Genomic DNA, 20,939 nt, shown 5'->3' on the forward strand with positions numbered 1-20,939 from the left:
TATGCCTCCTTTATTGTATATATTGGCTTAAGCCCAGTCGCTCTGCGAAGAAATCCACGTTGCAAGGTTCCGACCTTAGATAGACCTAGCGGCCATTTTGGGAATATCCACCATTTTGATTTCCGCCTCAAAGTCACTCTGTATTCTAAAATTGTGGACAGTGTTCTCCTGCTCCTAACCTTAGCCGTCCTGACCTTTACACAGGTTAATGCCTAAACTGCCTGTAAGTTAAATGTTTGTGTTGTGTAATAAGACCATGTCCTATGTTTGACCTGAAGATATTACTTGCGCCAACAAGTCTGATCCGCATGCATACATTGAATACAATGTTGTTTAAATACTGAATGTGAGCAGTTGTTGAACTGCATTGTATAACACATGTATCAAGGCTTAATGTCAAATGCTAAGATACACTGCTGCCATTGTGACTTGTTGTTTTATAAAATAGATGTAATCCACAAGCATATAGTTGAACTAACTAGAGGCAAACTCGCCACAAACCCTAGTCTGAAAATAATTAACTTGCAGAGGGGCTGGACATTGCGATTGAGAATTGTATAAAAGATGAGAATATGTAGACGGCAGTACCTCTCACTTCTCACACCGAAAGGGCTGGTATTCGTTGTGATGTACTGAGGGCCAGATAGCTATCTGATACTTTGTTTCTTTGTCAACTGTACAGTTATTTGAATAAAGATCTGAGAATCTTTATAAGCCTGTGTTTGGTGTATTTCCTTTTGTGGTACTCAGCCTCGATATTTCTCTTTTGATTTTAAAGGAGTACCAGCTTGGCTGGGCTTCCCTGTTGTCACAGAGCATCCATAGAGATATTGAACATCCCCTTCTTACCCATAAATCTTTCCCTTCTGCTGGATCCAGTCCCTGAACTCCATTATCTGTGTGGCTGGTAACGTATTATAGCCTTCCCTTAGAATCATACTGCACACACGGCTACATGTGCTTGATGGGGTTTCAAAGTCTGTTATTCCTAAAAAATATGCTGCGTGCTTTGCTTATGCATCTGCTGCTTTGTTTCCCCTGCATACTGTGTCTGTATTTGTATTTGTATTTATTTATTTGTATTACGCAGCCTGCCCACGGGCATCAGGGCGCATGTTTAGAAAGGTGGTTACAAGAAAGTGTTACAGCAGGTAGTTAGAGGTTACACTTATATATAAATAAACATATATAAATTATGTACAACATTTACAGGGGTAATATACAGATGCATTATATACAAGGTAGCCGGGAGGTGCAGCAAGCAGCCAGTGTTACATAGGACTGGCCGCCATAACGTCTTGCTCATGGAGCCAGTGTTTTGTTTTACTTTTGAAGGATTGGAGGGAAGGGACATTCCTGAGTTCATTGGGTAAGGAATTCCAGAGCTTTGCCGCAAGGACTGGGAAGCTCGAGCCTCTGGCAGTTTGAAGCTTGAAACTAGGGATGATAAGTGTGTGCGCTTGTGCAGATCTTAAAGGTATGGAGGCTGTGTGTTGGCTAAAGCGCGCTGATAGGTATGCCGGTGCAGCATTATTCTATGCTTTGTGGCTAAGAACAAGTGTTTTTAGGGCGATGTGCCGTGCAATGGGGAGCCAATGTATGTTACGTCTGGTGGAAGAGATGTTGGCGCGCCTGGGTATGTTTAGGGCAGCCCTGATGGCGTTATTCTGGGTTACCTGTAGTTTATCAATGTTTCTTTGGCTCGTACCGAGGTAAAGGGCTTTGCAGTAGTCAATTTTTGATAAGATGAGGGTTTTGGCGAGAATAAGGCAGTTGTCCGTTGTTAAGAAGGGACGGCAAGCTGTGATCAGTTTACACGTATACGCGGATGCTGAGACTACTGAGTTGGTTTGTCTGTTGAGTGAAAGGGTGGAATCTAGGTAAATACCGAGGGTTTTAGTGACATTAGTAACCTTGATAGTGTTACCATCAATGTTAAAGGCCTCATATTTACTGTTGAGTTTTGCGAGTTTGGGCTGAGAACCTAGGATGAGTAGCTCAGTTTTCTCGTCGTTTAGGCAAAGCCCGTGGTGGGCCATCCACGCTTGGATGGCAGTGTAGACTGCATTAAGCGCTTTGGTGTCCGTTACATAATCCCCAGTGATAGGGATGAGTATCTGGGTGTCGTCCGCATAATTTGTGTAGGTGACACCCAGATAGTCAAGAATATCAAAGAGTGGTTTCGTAAATACGTTATAGAGTGTGGGTGATACGCATGAGCCTTGAGGGACTCCACAGGGGACGTGAACTGGGTCCGCGGCGGCGAGTGGTGAGAAGATCCTCATGGACCTGTTTGTAAGGAATGAACTGATCCATGAGGTGGCTGCATCAGAGAAGTGGGCGGCAATTTTGAGGTGCTGGCAAAGGATCTGGTCATCAACCAAGTCGAAGGCCGCAGAGAGATCCAGTAGGAGTAGAAGCGCTTGTTTACCCTTGTCTTTCATGTCCTCAATTTGGGTTTTTAGATCTATCAGAGCTGTCTCAGTGCCATGTCTCGGACGGAAGCCCGATTGTCTGAGGCCTAATAGGTTGTTGGTCTCGAGGTAATCTTGAATTTGTAGATACGCAGTGCGGTCCAAGATTTTGAGGAGGTAGGGCACCGTGGTGATGGGCCTATAGTTGGAGGGATTGCTAGGGTCTAGGTTAGGTTTTTTGATCAAGGGGATTACCCAAGCATCCTTGAGGTTGTTAGGTACTATGCCAGATTTAAAGGAAGAGTTGATGAAGGAGGTGAAGAAAGGGGCAAGGTCGTGTGCTGCTTCCTTTACGATTAGAGCCGGGCAGGCGTCACCTTGGCAATTGGATGGTTTTAACTTCATAATGATGTTTTCCACTTCCTTAATGGTGAGGGGTGAGAAGCTGAAAGGTTCGAAGGAGTGTTTAGGAGATGGGATATTGTAGGATTGGGGATTACCTAATGAGTCTATGAGATGGGTTTTTTTGGCATTGATTTTAGCTTGGAGTGTAGTGATTTTGTTTAGTAATGCTTTTTGTATGTTAGCACACCATTCAACGTTGGGGGTACACTTGTGGAGAGGAGCAACTGGGGACTCTAGTTCCTTGAGAATTTTAAAGAGTTCCTTAGTGTTGGATTGTGCTTGTATGATCCTGTTGTTGTACACTTCTTTTTTAGCCGCTAGTATGGCTTCCTTGTACGTGTGGGTGATGGATAGGAGGTTAATTTTGTTTACTGGTGAAGGGGAACATCTCCAGAGAGACTCCGCTTTACGTTTATCTTTGTGCAGTTCTCGTAGGTGTGGGGTGAACCACGAGTTAAGGTGGTTGCGAGGTTTTTCTTTGCGCTGTTTGATAGGGGCAATGGAATCAAGGGCTTTTAACATCGCTCGGTTGTAGGTGTCCACAAGGACAGTGGGGTCGGGGCAGGTGGAAGAAACCGAGTTCAATAAAGGGAGGATGAGTGGGAGTAGCTTCTCAATAGTGATGTCCTTCTTGTTGCGAGTGAAGGTAGGTGGCGCGGTGCAGGGTTTGTCTATGGGTTGGCAGGAGTTGATAGAGAATGTTATTTTATGATGGTCGGACCATGCACAAGGTGACACTGAGATTATATTTAATGCGCAATTCAAGTCTGAAACCCAATCTAGTGTGCGTCCCTTGATATGAGTCGGTTCAGTGACATGTTGGGTGAGGCCAAAGTCAGAGAGGACACTTGCTAGGTCACAGGATTTGGTATCGTTCGTATCCAGGTAGCCCAAATTGAGGTCTCCCAGTATAATGATTTGGGACTTAGGCTTGATGCTAGCTGCTAAAATGGCAGAGATGTCCTCTACGAATGTGGAAATGGGACTGGGTGGCCGGTAGATGAGGTGCACTGAAGCGGTATGGTTGGGTGAGATTGGGAGTTTAATTGAGAGTAGTTCGGCAGAGGGCAACTGGTACGTGTTCACAGCTCTCAGATTAAGAGAGTTTTTGAATATGAATGCTAATCCTCCCCCCTTGGTTTGATTAGTGTCCCTGTCGCACTTAATGATAGAGTAGTTGTCGGGGATGGCAAGGGTCAAGGCAGGACCTGAAGCCGCATGTAACCAGGTTTCTGTGATTGCCAGAAAATCAAGGTTTTTGGTCACAATGAAGTCTGCGATGTCTAGCGCGTGAGCGGGGACAGAACTGGCGTTGATGAGCGCACCTTTGAGTTTAGCTTGGGTATTGTGGGTGTTGGCTGGGGGGACCTCTGCCGTTGAAGGGGCTGCTAGGCTAGAGGTATTATTCTTGATGGAGTTAACCGGATTGTCCCTATTGTCTATGTTCACGTGATAGGACCAGTGGTGACATCTGGTTGCTAGTCTTAGGTTACGAACTGAGGTGACGCATGGTTTGCTACGTATCCGTGGGGTTAAACAGCTGGATAGGCCTGGCGATGAGGGTTCGTCTGCTGTGGGTTTAGGCCTATTGGTGTCAGGCAGGAATGATGTGATGATGCATTGCTGTGGTGTAGAATGAGTTCTTGAGGTGTAATGTAGGCGAGAGCCAAGCCTCGCATTCCTAATGCGTGAATGGCACGGTTGGATATGGATGGGTTTGGAGGCGAAGTGTTGTAGCCACAGAGCTGGCTCATTGAGATATGGGTTTGGAGCTGTCGTATTGTAGGATAGGGGTGAGTGCCGTAGGGTGGTAGAAGTGGTGGTCGCCAGATTATGTTGTATAGCCATAGTGGGACTAGGTTGCGAGGTGCTTAAGGCCAAGATGGTGTACAGGGTGGTGTACAGTAAGTGAAGGGCCAGATGTGGCCGTGGCAGATCGACCTGCTTATATGTGATGGGGTCTGGTAATGGGCATTGTAGGTAAGTGGTCGGGGCACAATGCATTGTTGAAAATAATGAAGCACAATGTACTATAAGGCGCAATTACAATAATGTCTGAAAGCGACCATAAGGCACTACACAATTACAATAAGGTCTGAAAGCGACCATAAGGCACAACACAATTGCAATAAAGGTCTGAAAGCGACCATAAGGCACAACATAATTGCAATAAAGGTCTGAAAGCGACCATAAGGCACAACACAATTGCAATAAAGGTCTGAAAGCGACCATAAGGCACAACACAGTTACAATAAGGTCAGAAAGCGACCATAAGGCACAACACAATTGCAGTAAAGGTCTGAAAGCGACCATAAGGCACAACACAATTGCAATAAAGGTCTGAAAGCGACCATAAGGCACAACACAGTTGCAATAAAGGTCTGAAAGCGACCATAAGGCACAACACAATTACAATAAGTTCAGAAAGCGACCATAAGGCACAACACAATTACGATAAGGTCTGAAAGCGACTAGTTATGAGGGTCAAGGAGGTCAGGTTACAACACATGGTAGTTAGTATGGTTAACTGGTACCATTAACTTCCCTTGCTTCGCTAGGATATCTGGCTAAAGTAGGATAGTGTAGATAGCAAGTGGCTAGTTGGTCAGGGTTTACCAAGTAAGATAGGCCATGATATTCAAGAATCACAGTGTGACATAGAATGCGTAGTTTGTGAGCGACCATGAGGCACAACATAATCAGAGTGGTTGTTAGGCTCCTATGAGGGATTGCAGGCAAGGTATACCTAGTTTCGAAATTAAAAATTAGGCTAAAATACATGTACAATCTGGGTATACCTAATCTCAGTGCACTAGGAATGCAGAGGGCTAGTGTGCAGCTGGGTGAAACATTGTATCAGTAGTAACATGGCGGTGTGCATAGGTAATACAGTGTTGGTACAAGTATTTACTAAGCAGGCTAAGTGCGCAGATAAGCGATAGAGTCAATAGAGTGGCAGAGATCAATATAGAACAGCGTAGGTTATAGTAGTCTATGCACTGTTCATTGTTATGGTCTGCAGCTTTGTGCATTAGTTTTGTGTAGAGCACTCTGGAAGGTGTGCTTACCTGGGGCTGAGTGGAGGGCAGAGTACTGGGCCCCAGGCTCCTTTGGCTCCGGACAGGCTCAAGACAGGGCTGCCTTGTTGGGCAGCCTTTGTGGGAGTGCCGGCGTTCGACATAGTCATAGGGCACGGGTGGTGACCGCTGATAGCGGGAAGAACACTATTCCTCCGCCTTAGCAAGGGACTTCGCTCTGCAAAGCGGCGAACAGGGGCAAACAGGGTCGAATGGCCTTAAGAGGCCTTCGGATGGCCGCCGGCTCTTCCGCCTGCCGGCGGATGTTTGTATTTAAGTACAAATACAAATACGCGTTGCCTAGCAACGTAGAGGCGTCTCAGCCTCGTTTCCGTGCCGCATCGCGGCCGACATTTTGAAAAGGTGGATGTCGGCGGTGCGGCTTTAAAGGGAAGATGGGGGGCCAAGGGTGCCAGGGAGGCGATGGGGTGCCCAGGCAGGGCAAGATGCAGCATCAGCTGGTGTCTGCGGGCGGGGATGGCTGGCTGCCGCTCGGATGCAGCGTGCTCCTCGCCGGGATCTCCTTGCCGGGTCCTCGTTCCTGGTGGGTGTGGGGCCTCCTGCCCTCTCCACAAGTGGGGATGAAGATGTGTCCTCCCTCCTCGTGTGGGCTTGGCAATTTACAACCACTACTGGGAGTTGAAGCGCATGTCTAAAGCCCCTCCTCTGCTATCGTGACAGCCCAGAGTGTAGGCCAAATCTAAATACACTGTGATTTCCTGGTCCCTGCATGCTTCTAATTAAATTATGGAAGCCACTAGTTCTGCTGCTTGTGCCGTACAATGTGAAGTCAATCTCGCGCTTGCTATTACTTCTGCTGTATTGTCTGTTTTCAGAGTCACCTCCGCCATCCATGCATGCCTTTCCCCTGTTGGCCAGTCCCTTGTCGATGACCTTTCAAAATAGAGCACTTCTGCCCCCTCAAGTGGCTTTTCCCCCACTGTGGGAAGGTTGTCATACTGTTCTATGTGTGTAGTACAGTTGTGTACATAGTTTCCCACTTCTACTGGTGCAGCTAAAAATGTCTCCAGGTTAACAGACCTGCGCCTCACTACCTTGATTCCTGGATTTGAGATAACAACCTTGTATCGACAAGCTCGCTTCGTGGTCAACGTACTCATGGGTCTTTCTGGAATTGCAAAGAGGGCATGCTCCACGTAAAATGTGGTGCTGCACCCCATGTTGATACTTGCTGACTTCTCTACTATGAATGCAGATGCAGCCAGAGCTTGCTCACAAGGGTAATGTCCTCTCATCACTCGGTCTAAAAGTCCACCATAATAAGCTAATGACGTGTGCCTTAGCGTAGCCGTCTGTGTGAGCACCAGAGTCATCACTACTCCATTGGTGTGTGAGAACAAATACAATTTGTTGCGATAGCCTGGAATTTCTAATACTGGAGCTGCGCATATTGCTTTGTTCAGCTGTTTGAAGACTTCAGTCCTTTTGTGTGTCCATACCAGCTTAACATTCCCTCTCTGTGCCTTCCTAAACCTGCTCAACACAGGTTTTGTATTTATGCTATAGTCAAACACCCACTCTCTGCAATAATTGCATAGGCCCAATAACTGCTGCATTTCCCTAACTGTCTTTGGTAACAGTGTTTCACTGATTACCTCGGCGCTTTTTGGAGTCACTTTTTTGCCCTTCTTGTGATATCAGCTGCCCTATGTGTAGCAATTTCCTTTGGAAATATTGTAGTTTTGCCTTGTTCACCTTGCAAACTTTTTCTGCCAATACTGTCAGCAAATATATTGAGTCATTTCACCACTGTTCCCCTGACTTGCTACTGATTAAAATGTCGTCCATGTATTGTATTACTGTGCTTGCTACCTGTATGTTGCCTAAATCCATCTGAAGGACCCTATTAAAGATGGAAGGTGATTTATAGTACCGTTGTGGGAGTCTTGTGTGTTTCCACTTCCAGTTAGTATATAGGAAGGAAATTAAGCCCTGTGACTCTTCATGAAGTGGTATAGAAAAGAAGGCATTCTTCAAGTCTATTACCATAAAGTACGTAGCTTCCGTTTGGATGCTGCACAAAATTGTCACTGTATTCAGAACTAACAGGAATTCTGCACCAATAATTTGGCTCAAGGGGCACAAATCCTGAATAAAACTCCATGATACCCCTGTCACCATTTTCACTGTATACACTGCTGTGTTACACTGCGATTATGAAGGTATCAGAAAGCCTTGCTTCACTAATGCAACAATTGTTTTATAAATACCCCTGTCTGCTTCCCTTGGTAGAAGGTACTGCCTTGCTATTGGTAAAACAGCTATTGGTTTAAGCTTTATCTTGACCGCTTCTATCCCTTTTAACAGACCCAGATCATAGGGAATATTGGTCCATAAAACACTGGGTACTTGCCCTAATTCTTCATTGAGATATGGTGGTGGTGGTCCTTGCAACACAGCATTCTCTGTGGCACTTCCCTGTAATGTATTTCCACCCAATGTGCAATACTTATGTCAAAAACCACCTCACTATCTGATTGATTGTCTTAAAATAATTCCTCATCCGTCATGTCAGTCAACCTGTAACCTTCTCCACCGCAATTACAGTTCTCCATGATCGTCCCATATCATCAGTCCCATGTAGTACTATTCTCTCCTCTCTCACTGTAGTTGCCTCAAGTTCTATTGGAATCACTTTTCCTTTTTTCTCATCTAAGGGAACATATGGTCTGAACAGGAATCCCTTGGGTATGTGTTACAGTCTACCCTGTATGCCTGGGAGCCATGTGATTAACACTTCTACCCCATATGAAAATAGTTCAATGTCTACTGGCATCCCCCTCTGTACCGTTAGGCCACAATAAGCCTGCAGGAGTTCCCTCACATTCATGTAATGAATGACTGGCGTCGAGCACACTATCTGTTGGTTTGTAAATGAAATGGTCAGATTAGGTTGCCTCATCATGTCTCTACCAATTATGTTCACTGGTGTCAGTCGGGAATATTACAGTGGCAGGGTCAATTCATGTTCTTCATGTTTCCCACGGAAATCTGATAATTTGTCAGTAATATTAACCATATCCGTGGCCCCAGAGAATCCCTGTGCATTCATGGCAATGACTGACGTTGGGTATCCCCCTTCCCCTATACAGGACCTAGTCGCCACTGCATACACGAGAAAGGAAATAAGTCTTCTCACCTATAGTGACCCATTTATGTGGTTCCTTAGCTGGTTTGGGTGTAAAACAGATAGGATTAAACACATCAGGTCTGTCTGTGGGCTGTCCTATTGTGTATATAATGACATTCCTTTCCCTATAAATGGATTGCCCCATACAACAGTCACCCCTCCCAGTTTACACATGGGAACTGACATTGTGGAGCCTGCATGTGTTGTGGTTATGATGTTCTGTTGAACTGGTGCCTCCTGTGCAGGTTGGGATTGCTGTATGTGTCCCTGCGTCTGTGATGCATGTGTCATGGGCTGAGACTGATGCGTTTGCATGTTTTGGATAGGCATCTGCTGTAGTTCCTACATCTGCACTTGCGTGTGATCTTGAGCATAATAGCCAGTCTGCTATATCTGGTATGTGGACTGGTGTTGCATTTTACCATTCTGTGCTATCCCACCCCTGTATCTGCATACTCGTGATATGTGGCCAATTTGTCTGCACACCCAACATTGTGCAGAAATCCCCATCTGTCTTTGCTGTCACCCATGAAACCCTTCTGCATTCTGCTGCATTGGGTATCTAGACCCTCTTTGCGAGGTATCCCTCCTCATCCTCTCAGCCACTTATTCACATCCTCTTAACCGGCAACAACCTCCAGCGGTCATCTGTGGTTGATTATGCGCATGCTCAGCAACTACTCCTTTAACGCTCATCAACATCACCCCTTCCATTGTATACTTAGATAATTTCTTCTGCACTAACTTTGCTTCTTCTTGTTTCCTCTCCTCACACATCTTTCTTGCATTCTCTAGAATTAGCTTGCAATAGTGTACTGCAGTTAGCTGGATTTCTGACCATGGTTTAGCCTCCATGCCCACTTGATTCTTAAACTGGTTTTTTACTTGCTCAGGTAACCCCTGACATATTGAGTGGTAAAATAACCCCACCGTATTGTCCCAGGGGTCTCTCGTCTTGAGACACCATTTCTCTTACATTTCTTGAATGTATTGAAGTGGGTCTTCATCCTCATACATTTTGCGTGCCATGATCGTGCTTATGACTGAGGTGTCTGAGTATTTTACCCTTAGAGCTTGCCATATGGATGCTCGGAAGTTATTGAACAGCATGCCATATTCTGTGCGGTCACTCCAGGATATCCTGCTCTTCTCCTTACATTGTCAGCGACCTCCCCAAGAATGGCTGAGAGTAAGCTCTTCATGTCCCCTACTGCTAATGTCGTCCTTGCTATCAGTCTTTCAATCTCATATATCCAATTGCCAGCGTCTGCAATTAATGAAGGCAGCTTACATCTTAAATTGTCCATGTCCATCTGCTGCCATGGTATATACTGAGGTTGCCCCCCCACCATTTTCCACTAATAGGAACTGTGTCAGTGTCATCCCTCCAGTTTGTCTTCCCATGTCTTTAGTGGTTGCAATCTTTGTATGTGTTCATCTTGGCCAGGCCATGAGCCTCTGCGCATATGAGTGATATTGTCTGCGCTCTGCGACCCAATCTCGGAATATGCTAGTTGCCCTGCAATGTCCACCTGTCCTCTCCCTATATTCTCATCACCTCCCCACATTTTGTCTCGATCTGGGCTTGCCTCCATAGATGCTCAAGAGTCTCTTCTCTCTTTGCTCCCCTGTAAATCCTTGTCTGACCCCATGGTCCCAATACTAAAGTCACTGTCCCCTTCTCTGTCTTTCTCAAAGCTAAGTCTCCTCAATGTTGTATCTTCCCGCTATTTTCCCCTTGTTCGGTCTGTAACTTTGCTATCCCCCCTCACCGAGGGTTCAGCACTTCTGTCTGCCCGTGGGGCAGCTGTGCTGCTCCTCCTGCTCCTATAGAGCACCCCTATCCTTCTTTGATTACTTTCCCTATCCTCATCATCTTAACATACCGAGTCCATCTTAGTTTCTACTGCTTTCGAAGAACGGCGTTCTCTGCTCTCATCTCTGTCTCGCTTGCTTCTGCACCCCTCTCTTTCTTCCCATCAGCGTTCTTTAATGAGCTGCTCGACTTCTAACATCCTTTTGTCTTTCTTTATTTGCAGTTACCTATCCCACTCTTCTGCTATTCTTCTTTCTATGTATTCTAGCTCTCTCTGTTTTATTCTCTCCCTGTCCTCTCTCTCTCTCGTGTTTCTGTTTGCTCCTTTTCTTTTTGCAATCTTTCACTTTCTTCATTCTCTTCCCTTCTATGCACATCCTCCATTATTTCAGCCCATACTTTAGATTTCTCCTCTGCATATTTGCTACTCAGCAATTCTTTCCCTGCGTGCCCTGTCTCACTTATTGTTTTCCCATCCAGTATGAGCAATATCTTTCTGCCTATCCATTCAGTTGGCCCTCACTAAGTCTTGTTTTCCTGAAGTTATTCTCGTTTAGCTTCGCGTGCATTTTGCCTCGCTTCTTACATTTGCTGCTATTGTCTCAACGCTGTTCTACTTGCTTGCTTTGTGTCATCAGGTGTGCTTTCATCACTATACAGTGGAGGTGCAAAAGTGGGACTGGTGTATCCCGCTGCTGCTTTTAATTACTTCATGGGATAAAATCCCTTGCTTTATGCTGCTGTGTCTGCATCCACTGTTTGTGGAGGAGGAGGAGGAGCCGAGGGCTGTTTGTTCCCTGTGTCCCGTTGGGTCAGCATCCAATGCCACTGAATCGAGTCCCCTTCCTCATCCTGAAACATTTTCAATATTTCTAATATGGCTAATCATTTGATCAGTTTATTCCCCTTATAAGATGGCTGCAAATAAGTGTTCATTTGTTGCTGCACACATTTGTAAAAATGTCCGTCTTTGGGCCATGGCTTTGCCAACTTGCCCTCTGTATCACGTGTTCATTCCGTGCTATACTTGCGTATTTTGTCTTGATACCCGGGAGGGACTTGCACATATGCTGAAGAGGTGTATCCCTCATTTTTGTCACCTTATGTAACACAATACTTAATATTCACCTCAAATCGGGATTTTGACATATCTAATTTTATTCAATACAATATAACAAATGTTTTCTTTAGCCTCTCTGGCTCACCACCAAAAACACAGACACTCTCTACACACCACCCCTCTGTGGCTCTCCCCCTGAAGGCTTAAATCACCACTCCACTCTCAAGCGTCTCAAGCTACGCACAAATGGCACATCTCTGATTTTGATTCACATTCAGCAAACTTCTCACCAAGTTGTACCGCGTTCTGTATACTTCAAGTCCTATTAAACAACCTCACTGGTAACGACACCAATACCGTAGAGAAAGAAGTTTCGATACTTGATATTTCAAAAGATGTGTTCGCACTAATGACCTGCCGCAAACAGAATATAACATGTAAACGACCACCTTCCTGTCTCCTAACAGGGAAACCCAATAAATCTTGTGGTCCATTTTCTATAGTGTCGCCTTATGGAAATACACATCTCCCTCTTTCCCTCTTTCACCCTTCACATCAGCTCCCACACTTGTACTTCTAATACTCAGACCTTCGCCTCATCACTTGGCGAACTTTACCCCCCCTGCACCCATGCGTGGCCCAAAGCCACACTTGACACCTGACCATGGGTGTGAAGAACTTCTATGCTTGCAATCAATGGCCCCACTTGTTCCCACACCCTGGGGCTGACTGACACCTGTTTTAAAGTGTGCATGTGGCGCTGTGCTTTAAATCTGTTTGTGTCACTGCCAGTAATAATCTGTTGTTCAGATTTTGTTTTGTAAGGTTGATAGTTGCTCATGCTTTGTTATGTTTACTTCTGGATGTTGACACTGGGTGGTCCCTGGCAGTTACCTTGTTCCATATGGGAGTTGTCAAGGCTGTCCAGTTTCTTTACTTTAATGCAATGCGTGTCTTTGCAAGCTTAGAATGCTGTTTCAGGGGTGATGCTGTGGATGTGATACAGGTGGGTACCTTGTGCAGGTAGGTTGAAGGTACTCAGGGGGGCACAGGTTGTGGTGTTGTTGGTAGAAGGGAGTCTGGGACTGTGTTGAGTGTTTTTTGTGTGTACCTTGAACTGAAATGAGCAGGTCCGGCTTCATGGGCGCGGAAACACAAGGTGATGGTAGGCTGGTGAGTCTTTGCTTGCTGTTTTTGCCAGGCAATCAGAGGGCACTGGTTGTGGGGTGGTTGTTGTGAGGTAGGCTGCCACTGTAGGGAATTTATTTTTAAGTTATCTGGTGGCAAGCAGGTCCAGCTGCATGGGGGCAGGGACAATAGGTGATGGGAGTCTAGTGAGTGATTGCTTGCAGTTTTTGTAAGTGTCTTGCCTGCCGCACACCATCCCATTCATTAAGATTTTTATGGCATGTGTAGCCACACTGGCAATCCACTCCTGGTACTTCTGCCCCTTCTGAGTGTGTGGTGACCCAAGACAAATCCACACACAGAACAGCATTGCAGCCCATGTGGGGGTTGCCAGGTTCACCACAGACACCAGGCACACACCATTGGCCTGGTGTTGTTGTTTGGCATGGGGACATGTACCATGCATGGTACACTGGCAGGTATGTTGCTGCCTGTTGACAGCTGCTCAAAGCATCTCAATGCTCCCTGGCACATTTGTCCCAGTTCTGGCAGTCCATACAAACTCTGCCTTCCCTTACTCTTGCCTGTTCCCTGCTCCCTTTTGTGCGGCAGTCTCATTTTACCTCTGTTTTTCATTCCATCCTGTTGTCTGCTTGTCTCGTTTATGCCGGTTGCATCTGTACCCTGCTTTTCCTGAATAAATGCTGCCTCTTTGACCAGCTGCCATCTGTCAGATCCAGTCTTCACTGCAATTGAGGAGATGTTTTCATTGCATCATCTTTGAGAGTGTTTCCCCTGCCAGGGTTAACTGCACTGTCCTGACGCCACGTTAATCAGGGGATGCCATACTGTGGCATTGGGAGCACTTCGAAGGGGATCCTGGGTTTCCAACCTCTCAGTGATCTCTGTTTGGGAGTTCTCTCACTCTCATACTGACTACAGCTGGATTAGGTTGTTTATAAGGTCCCCTCTAGAGAACAAGGTATTCGTGGTACCTGGTCCTTCACTGCATGACACTCAGAGGGGCAGGCAGGGTACATCGTTTGGGTTGGGAAGGTGTCACTGTGTGTGGTTTTTACATGCATTGGGCTGAGGTGGGCGGGTCTGGCTGCATGGGTGCAGGGACATATGGGAATCGGTGGCTGGAGAGTACTTGCTTGCATTTGTTACATGGAACTCCTGGGTGGGGGGGCACATGTAGCAGTGGGTGCATGGATGTGTTTCCTGCTCTGACTTTGAGTTGTTTTTGTATACTGCGGCATTCTGCATGGGGATATGTTTGCATGTATGTTGGTGGACAGTGCAGCCGGATGCCTGCACATAACACGTCAGCAGAGTATGCTGGTTTGTGAACCTACAAAGAGGAGATAGGATTAATTCCAGGGTGAAGCTGCAGTAGGCTTACAAGGGGAAAGGTGTGAGGTGAGATGTGCATCTTTCTTGTATTGAACCTGTAATTTTCGCATTCTGTGTGACAATTTTGATGTAGATGGGAATTGTTGGTATTATTGTTGTGAGAGAATGGGGTGGACACTCACGCTGTATATTGTTCTTAGTCATGCATAGGGTTGCCAGGGTGGTCCACACAAGTGTTAGTTGTGGATTAAAATGTGTGCTGTGCCTTCCTACTTGTGTTTTCCTGTGTGATATTGTGGTATGTAGGATTATTTAGCGTGTTTTTGGAGTGCAGCGCCAATGCATGGGATCAAGGTATTGCTATGATGCAATTGTTTCAAGCCATGTGTTGCCATTGTAACATATGGACATGCAAATGGAGACAGAATACACAGGTCAAAAACAAACCATTTTCTCATTTAAAAGCACATTTTTTTTTCTATTTTCTCGCCTGAAATGCCTCTGTTGCAGGATACACATTAGATAATTAATGAACTAATACACCTAACAAATACTAATCACTAATAATAATCAAATAACATCATAATGTGTTCTTCAGTGCAAAATGAGGTAGAAAAGACAGGCTCATTTTAAATGTGCATCCAGATTTTTCTCTATTTTCTCTGTGCTTTTCACGGTCCTTGCTCAGGAAACAAAACTCGAATAAGCAGGAAATCAGTTTTGTTACAGTTGCTTACTGTAAAAGTAAGCCATTGTTTAGAGAAGGAGGATATGACATGATAGAATCTTATTGGGTGCACGACACCTTAGGGGCTGTAACAGAGGTTTCCTGTAGAATCTCGGGGAAGGAGAGAGTTAGTGGACATTTTGCATAGCTTGGGTGAAGACTAGGCTGAGTGGCTGGGGAGTTTCCTGATTGAGAAGCAGGTCCCAGTGCACTGCTGCACAGACTGGAGATTCCAGTCAATAAGCACTGGCTTGAGAGACTGCAGATCAGAACTGCATGTCCTTGCTGGGGTGCTTTAAGAGGGAGACCTGAGACATTTCAAGAAAGCGACCAGCCCGTAGGCTTCGCGTGCTGAACAAGCTACAATTTGCCAGTAATTATCCTGCAGAGTGAGGGGGCGGTTTGTGTGTGTGAGAAATCTATTCTGGCAGAGTAGAAGAGGGAATTCCTGTGTTTAATTAACATACTGTAATGTTGCAAATTGAATGTTCTCTTGCCGTATTTCTTTTCATTTTGTTACAGATAATGTAAAGTGAATATCTCTGCTGCTGTGCAATTTCCATTTATTTCTGTAAAAGGGGTAAGATGGTGTTGAAATGCAATTGTTTATAATACACAGAAATATATGAAAGCAGGCGTGTAGTGTGTTTTTGTTTTTCTCTTTTCTTAGTGCATCTACCATTCTAGCACTGGTACCTGGGGAAGATTTTTAGGCAGTGCATTTGTCATTTTTCATGTAGATAAAACAACAGAAAGAATAAGGTAGCTAAAAATAAGTCTTGGCTGTAAAATAGGTGTGTGCACGGTTCCACTTAGCGTATATGTGTGTGTGGCTTCTGAATGGAACACAATCTGATAGTCTGCTGGATGTATATGAGTCAGCAGAGAAAGAGAGAGGCCACTGGAAATAGTTCACTAATGTAAATAAATTAGTGATAAAACCACATGTTAGCACGCTGTTGTAGATAAATCAGTGATAACAGCCCTAGGTGGCACTCCATATGAAAATGTGGTTTTCTGAAATGTAGGCCTGAGGTCTCTCTAGTGATCACACGAACAATCTAAACAGAAACAAGGGGTTCTGTTCTGGATATTGGGGCCACAAATAAAACAAAGGAATTATGCTCAACAAAAAAAATACCACCAACAAAATGTATACCAACTAAATATATCTGTGTACTGAAATAATGCATATCCATTATATTACTATAATACCAAACCCAATCTGAATGCAAGGAGTGATTATTGCTAAATTACTTTTACTTTTGGCGGTAAGAAAATACTGCTAGGCCCCAAATCTACACAAAATGCCCAACAGGTTATACGTGCACTATTGTTGGTGGTGTAATATTGACTGTGGTCCAGGCTTGTGTTGCTTGTGTTGTGTGCTTTTGTGTGCAACATGGTCACTGTTGATTATAGTTGCTATGAATATATCAGTGTTTGTTTCAGTTTATTATATGGCTATGTCCACACACAGTTTTCCTCTCCTAGACACACATTCTCAGAGTTTTGATATAGGCACATAGCATTGGCCACAAGACATCAGTGAATGGCACCAGGGATGTGGCTTCACTGTGTGTGCTCCACAGCGACTGATTTTCATGAGAAGCATGAATGAACAAGCAGATTGTTTGCAACGTTTCCCTGTGCCATTTGGCTGACCAAGGGCAAGGGTGGTGCCTGTGGCTGGGGCCGATGACCCTCCTGCATATCATCTGGTATGCCACGCCATGTGGCTACATTGTGCAGGACACATGCTGCCAGGATGATTTTACATACTACTGGTGGGGCATATAGCAATACCCAACCAGAGTGGTCAAGGGAGTGGAAACGTAACATAACCACCCTGAATGTGCACTCTACTATGTCCCTAGGGGCTATATGTGCTGCATTGTATCTTACCTCAGCTGGTGTTGCCGGATTCCTGAATGACGTGAGCAGGAATCTTGATAGCAGGGCACTGCCCATTGCAAAAGTACTGATGGTTGTTATTGGCATTTATTGTCATGGGCAGTTGTTCACTGTGTAACACAAGTGACAGTTGATAATACGCTAGAAGCCAGTTGTTGCTGAACTTTCCTGATGCCAGGACCCAGTAGAGTGGTGACTAGTGGCAGATGTAACATTCATGTGTGTTTCTGGGTAAATTTATGTTGACTTGCATGATGACTCCTTTTGCATCACAGATGAACTGCACATTGATGGAATGCCACTGCTTCCAGATCCGGATAATGTGCTCCGTCAATTGGGGTGGGCGTAATGCAGCATGTGTACAATCATTGGACCCTAGTGCATGTGGGAAGTGTGCTACTGCATAGAACTCCTGGCACACTCCATGCATTTCCTGCACTGTGTGCAGTGTGTATATGTTCCTACGCACACTCACACGTGATATTATCATATAATATGATATTTTATTTATAGCTTGCCCATACACACGTGTTTATGCAGGCCAACACCTGATGGAGACAGAGGGATTGTGGGTTGAGATATGCCACCCACAGTAGCTGTGGTGCAGTGAAAGGAGCCTGCAGCTATGAAATAGAGTGCTGTCAACAACTTCTCCAGGAGGGTGAGAACATGGGAGCATATGGTGGGGGATGCAAGATCTTCTTCCCAATTCCTGACCAATTCTAGTATGACATTGGTGGGAACCGGTACCTTGCATTTAACTGGTCGTATGGTATCCCAAACTGTGTGTTGCGTGTTGCAAAAATCCAGGGTTTATGCATCCTTCTCCTCCTTCTTTGCCCAACTACGATGGCTCACAGTATTCCTGCATTCATTGTGGCTGACCGACGTTGGAATGGTGTGCCTTGTGTGCTTTATACACATTGTTTCCTTTGCACGTTATATGCGTGTTGTACGACCATGTGGCGGTGAGATCAGGAGGTCTGCGTCTGAACTTTCCCAACGTGACATTGCACAGTGAAATCCATACATTTGGTTGTGTTTGCGCATGAAGGGGTGAGTCGTTTCTCTATGTGGCCAATCCCTCAACACGTCCATGTTCTTCTTCATTCTGCTTGGGAATGGGTTATATGCATGTTAAGCCCCCTATTTATTTCCTTGCGTAGGCCCGTCCCACACTTTGCGTAGAGTCTCGTGCACTGCACTCGACCCCACACAGAGACGTGACAGGCCCCTGAAAAGCCACGGAAAGACAAGCAAAGTCGGTTCAATAAATCGACAAAAGGTGTTTTGCGTGCTGATTAGTGTGCAAAGTCACTATTCAGTGCGCACAAAAAATCTATAAATCAGGCCCTTAGTGTCTGAGCGGATGCTTTCTGACCCATTAGTGTGATTCTTTTTGGTATGACTGCAGTAGTAATACACATTTCTGTTTCACTTGCTTTTAAATAGAAACACGTATTATCTTTTTTTGTCATTTCACAATGACAGGCCCTTTTAAGGCTGTGTGATGTGCTAGTTAAACCCGTGCGCGTTCTGGGAGTCTATCGTCCATTAACATCAGGATCTCCTCCTGATATTAATCTATGCAAGAGAGCAGTCCAGTACATAATTTCTGTCGGGGTGCTGGACCCCTGGAATATTGTCGCTATATTGTTAATTACATGGCATCTGGATTACTTAGACTCAAGCAAGTAAAACACGCACATTCTCTGTTTTTTTCAGTATCATGGCTCTTTAAAAATCATACCAATAATTGACAACTTTTCATTTTTCAGCACTAGCATTATAAAGCAATTCTTGTATATAACTCATGGAGTAATATCTGTTTGCACACCTGATATCTATTTTTACCCTCTGGGCCATAGGTGCTAACGTACTACAACCCTTTTATGCTTCTGAAATTCAAAATGACTTTGATTTCACTTTGAGTGAAAGTGGCACACTTTTTTTTTCAAATTGTAAACTTTAGATTGTGTGTAAATGCAATATATGTAATGCTATATTTATTTATGAGTTTACTGACTGAGGGCACAACTGCTTCATAGCATTCCTAAACAAGGAAACAGATGAAAATATGAGCGTTGCCTTTTATTTCGAATTGGCCCATTAGCATGATTTACCACTTGCAGATTGGTGCAGTAGGTTTTGTTGAACTAATGATTTTAAAGTGCTGGGAAATGTTTGCGATATAATGTCCTCTTAACTTTTTAGTTGGATTGGGAAGTCTTAGCCCTTAAAGCAACAATGATTTAATACAACAATAAAATAGATGTCTGTAGGCTGCTGAGACTTTAATTTCAATTCCGGTTCCTATAAATGGCCAGCGAAATAGGCACATAAATCTGCTTGCACCTAATAAAAAAAGACCTCATCATTGAAAAGGTTGTTTGGAATACAGGCGACTTATGCACTCAGCCGATTGGCATAGATGTACAAGTGGTAAGGGGGGCCCTGCCTCTCCTCGAAAAACAAAAGGGATCTTGTTTCAGATTAAAGTGTATAGGTATGCACTGCTTCCCATTACAAGTCCAGCAGTAACCCTGCCAGCGCTACCAGCGGGTTGCCACCGGACACGTAAAATGTTACTGGTGCCTGACTTCCCGGTGCCACCGGGAAATTACAAGTCCGGCACCGGTAAAATGTAAGCCCCCATTCCCAAAGAGTCCTATATGGGAGTGGGGACTTGGAAACGCCGGCACCATTGTTAACGATGCCGGCGCTTCTGTGAAGGGTATGCCTACCATGGCCGCTGTGCCCAGCAGGGTCAGACCTGTCGGGCACAACGGCTACGGCAGGCAAACACATAGTTTCCCGGTCTGAAAACAAAGGTGCTTGTGAGCTTACCTGCACCATTGTTTCCGGCCTGGCAAACTTGTAAGGAGGCCCATTGTCTCCTTTGAGAATATTGCCTATTCTGTCATTCCATTGGGTACGAATGAAAACTATTAGTCAAGTCATTCTCAATCTACCTGACTTGATTCCCTGTGAAGAGAAGGAAGATTTTATTCTAGGCACAATATTTACGTATGTTGGCTATCCAGAAACAAACTACTGATTTCAAGACTCATTCACAGGAGTCCAGATTACAAAACCTTGCACCGGTGCAAGTGCACACTGTATTAGCACTAGGGAAACGTTTGCCCTATTTCCAAACACAACGGGAAATATTAGAAAACCATTGCACCATGATAAGGCCAATTTGGCCTGGTGTAAGCACCAGAGCAAAAATTGTCCTATTGCAAAAAAAATACATTTCCAATGCATGTTTGCATTCCGGGCAAAACACTATTAACTGCCTCCTACCCAAGTGTGTGAAACAAGACCCGGAAAGGTATTTTTCTCTTCGCTGATATAAGTGCGAGCCCTACACAAAATTTAGGCTAACCATTAGCTGTTCCTTTTCTCTACTTCCGACTGAGTTCAAAACCACAGTGGACCCAGAAGGAAGGGTCTTCACCCCCTGCTGCCATGAGGTATCCAGAATTGTGGCCACACCACATCACATCCCTGCACAAGACACAGGGTAAGTGCATCAGTGGTATTTTGATAAATTAAGGGCTAGTTGCAATTTTAATCTAAGGATATCTCATTGCCAGTGTTACACCTCTCATTTCCACACATTAATTTCCCCTCTTCTTCTGCGCCCAGTAGGGTCCTTCTACCTGCCCTGAAGAAGGCGTTGAAAGATGCCACCATCCACATCACACAGAAACGTGTACCAATGTCCATAAGATAATTAGGGGTACTGTCAAATTACTAGATTTGAATCATTCCCGTAGGCAATTTTGGTAGACATGGACATTGACTGATCGTGTATCAACATTCAGGGTAATGACAAAGGTATCCTGCATGAGGATGTTTCAAGCATAAAGACTGTTAAATTATGTA

Source organism: Ambystoma mexicanum, chromosome 10 (genome assembly GCF_040938575.1).
Source record: "Ambystoma mexicanum isolate Mex_15411 chromosome 10, UKY_AmexF1_1, whole genome shotgun sequence".
In the NCBI taxonomy this organism is placed as follows: domain Eukaryota; kingdom Metazoa; phylum Chordata; class Amphibia; order Caudata; family Ambystomatidae; genus Ambystoma; species Ambystoma mexicanum.